The sequence below is a fragment of the Citrus clementina genome, unplaced genomic scaffold, assembly GCF_000493195.1.
Source record: "Citrus clementina cultivar Clemenules unplaced genomic scaffold, Citrus_clementina_v1.0 scaffold_2, whole genome shotgun sequence".
Lineage (NCBI taxonomy): Eukaryota > Viridiplantae > Streptophyta > Magnoliopsida > Sapindales > Rutaceae > Citrus > Citrus x clementina.
Genome location: NW_006262688.1, coordinates 26,922,181 through 26,925,847, shown reverse-complemented (window position 1 = coordinate 26,925,847; position 3,667 = coordinate 26,922,181). Strand labels below are relative to the sequence as shown.

At 38.4% G+C, this 3,667-nt stretch overlaps 1 non-coding gene across 1 annotated transcript; it reads right to left on the bottom strand.

Moving 5' to 3' along the window:
- Positions 1–1,030: 1,030 nt before the first annotated feature.
- On the bottom strand, positions 1,031–1,134 carry LOC112101316. The gene has a single exon (XR_002907442.1). It is a non-coding gene; the product is annotated as a small nucleolar RNA R71 (small nucleolar RNA).
- Positions 1,135–3,667: the final 2,533 nt, after the last annotated feature.

Genomic DNA, 3,667 nt, shown 5'->3' with positions numbered 1-3,667 from the left:
AGCTCCGATTTCGTCCTGTACAAGTTGTCCCTAAAAAGTCAGGAGTCACAGTAGTTACGAATGCCGATAATGAATTGATACCCACTAGAGTGACTGTTGTGTAAATTTTAATGTACTCGTCACCATTAATCTATACTACAACAGATTCGTGCGCTTGCGAGTACATTAAAATTTGCACAACAAGTTTTTGGCGCCGTTGCCGGGGAGGTAAGTAATTTCAATTCATAGAATTAATTTTTTTGAATAATTTCTTTTATTTGTTTTCTTGTATTTTTTTTATTAAAAAAAAAAGAAAAAAAAAAGTGAATTTACATTTAAAGGTTAGTATTTCTTTTCTTTAAAATTCTGTAATTTAATTTTCAATTTATTTTTCTTTGTAATTTTTTTTATCTTATTAATTTATTTTTAGTTAATTTATTTCACGTATTTGTTTTTGTGTATTTTTATAGAAAGGTTTTAATAGCGCAATAAGGTTAGTATCGTAATTTCTCCCTCTTATTTATTTTTATTTGTCTTGTTCCCATCTTTATTTTCATTTTATTTGTTTTGCATGCATGGTCGTAGGTCATTATTACCTAATCTTGACCCTATAGACCTTGAATTAGAAAAAACACTTCGCACACAAAAGCACATTAAAAATAAATTTGAAATGGATTTGCAACCACAAGAGAGGCCATTTAAGGACTACTTCAGTCCCTTAGCTAATTTGAGCACATCATGCATAAGATACCCAAATGTAGCTGCTAGGAGTTTCGAATTAAAACCTAGTGTGCTAAATTGTCTCCCCACATTTTATGGCCTAGAAAATGAGGATCCATATAATCATCTGAATGATTTTCATGCCATTTGTCAAACTTTTAAATATGAAAATTTTTCAGACGATGATGTTAAACTTAGACTATTCCCATTTTCTTTAAAGGATAGAGCTCGTTCATGGCTTAATACATTGCCTGCTAATAGCATTGCATCATGGGAACAAATGGTTACAAAATTTTTGAATAAATATTTCCCAGTACATAAAACCAATGCTATTCGCAGGGAAATCTCGGAGTTTACCCAGAGAGAGGACGAGCAATTTTTCGAAACATGGGAGCGATTCAATGGGCTACTCTTGAAGTGTCCACATCATGGGTACGAGAAATGGCACCAATGCCAATACTTTTTGGAGGGATTATTGCCGAATGTGCAAGAATGGCTAATGGCAACAAGTGGAGGAGAGCTAATGTCAAAAAGTGCATCAGAAATTTGGGAATTCTTCCAGCGACAAGCAGATAATTCCCAACAACGGAGTCGATCACTCAGGACTACTAGAAGAATTAAGGGAGTAAATGAGGTTCACATTGGCGAGTCAACTTCGGGAATCAAAGAAGTCAAGGAGATGGTTGAAGGTCTTGCTCGACAAATAGCATCGTTATCGACTGCTAAATCAACAGAACCACATGACCATGACTCATACTCAGATCAAGCCAATGCCATAGGTGTAATGAGAAAGCCATCAAATTACAACCCATACTCCAACACATATAACCCTGGATGGAGAGACCACCCCAATTTTTCATGGTCTCAAGGATTTCAACAGAATGGACCAGGAGCTCCAGCTCCACCAATGCAACAAATTCCTCAAGTTCCTCAAGCCTCTCAGCCCCCATTTAGACCATACAATCAGAACCAGAACTACTCTCAACCCAGACCTTGGGAGGATGCATTCCAAAATTTCAAGAATGTTACTCACTCCACGATTGAGCAACAAAACCGCACTATTGATGGACTACGAAATGAGTTGAGAACAGGCTTCAACTCACAAGCCCAATCGGTTTCAAGCCTCGAGAAGATGGTGGGACAACTTGCTTCTTCAGTTCAGACCTTAGCAATGACTGTTGAGAAAGGCAAGTTTCCAAGTCAACCAGTGCCTAATCCTAAAGGAGTACATGAAGCAAGTACCAGTTCACCACAGCAACATGGAGAGGTCAAAACAGTAATGACCTTGCGAAAAGGAAAGGAAGTCGACAACAAAGTGGAGATGCCGGTGACAAAAGAAAATCAAATTGTACCTGTGAATGTTGAGGACTCACCACCGGAGGAAAAAGAAGAAACCAACCCACGGGAATATGTTCCCAAAGCTCCATTTCCTCAGAGGTTAGCTAAAGGAAAAAAGGGAAAATCCACAGGTGAGATTCTTGAAATCTTCAAACAGGTAAGTGTTAACATCCCTTTGCTTGATGCTATTAAACAAGTTCCATCTTATGCCAAGTTTCTTAAAGACCTTTGTACTAAAAAGAGAAATATGCATGTTCAAAAGAAGGCATTTTTAACAGAAAACGTTAGTTCTATACTCCAACATAAAATTCCTTTAAAATGCAAAGACCCAGGCTCCCCCACTATCTCATGTAGTATAGGGAACCACACAATTGAGAATGCTTTGTTGGATTTAGGAGCTAGTGTAAATCTGTTACCTTATTCAGTGTTTGTGAAACTTGGACTTGGAGAATTACACCCAACTCCAGTGGTGTTACAGCTTGCAGATCGGTCCACGAAAATACCTCGTGGTATTGTGGAGGACGTGCTTATCCAGGTAGACAAGTTTTATTTTCCTGTTGATTTCATTGTAATTGACACTCAACCAATACAGGATTCAAGGAAGCACATCCCCATTATTCTAGGCCGACCTTTCTTGGCAACTGCGGATGCTCACATTCAATGTAGGACTGGAAATATGCAGTTGTCCTTCGGCAACATGACTATGGAGCTGAACATCTTCAACATTGCCAAACAACCTCACAGTGCAGATGATGGAATTGTTGATGTGGATTTAATTGAAGCATTAGTTGATGATACTTTTGTTTCAAACCTTAGTGATGATCCTTTACAAACATGTTTAACTCACTTTGGTTTGGATTTTGATATTGACAGATCGGTCGATGAGGTCAACGCCCTGCTTGACTCAGCACCATCCATGGACACTAATAAATGGAAGTCAAGAGTTGAACAACTAGCACCATCAGAGAAGAAACTCATCCCATCATCAGAATCACCACCGGAACTCGAGCTCAAACCATTGCCCAACACATTGGAATATGCATTTTTGGGAGAAGAAAGTACTCTGCCGGTAATCATCTCATCATCCCTAAATGACGAACAAAAAGGTAAGTTGTTGGATGTTTTAAAAGAGCACAAAGGAGCATTAGGATGGACCATAGCAGACATTAAAGGTATAAACCCAGTAGACTGCATGCATTACATTCACCTTGATGAAAATGCTAAAACTACTAGGGAGATGCAACGTCGGTTAAATCCTAATATGAAAGATGTTGTTAGAACTGAAGTCCTTAAACTATTAGACGCAGGTATCATTTACCCCATTTCTGATAGTTCATGGGTCAGTCCTGTGCAAGTTGTCCCCAAAAAGTCAGGAGTCACTGTAGTTACCAATGCCGATAATGAATTGATACCCACTAGAGTGACTACAGGATGGCGTGTATGCATTGATTATAGGAAGTTGAATTCTGTCACACGTAAAGACCATTTCCCTTTACCATTTATTGATCAAATGCTTGATAGATTAGCAGGTCTTGAATTTTATTGCTTTCTAGATGGCTACTCAGGATACAATCAAGATCCCCATAGCACAAAAGATCAGAGAAAAACTACTTTCACTTGCCCTTTTGGC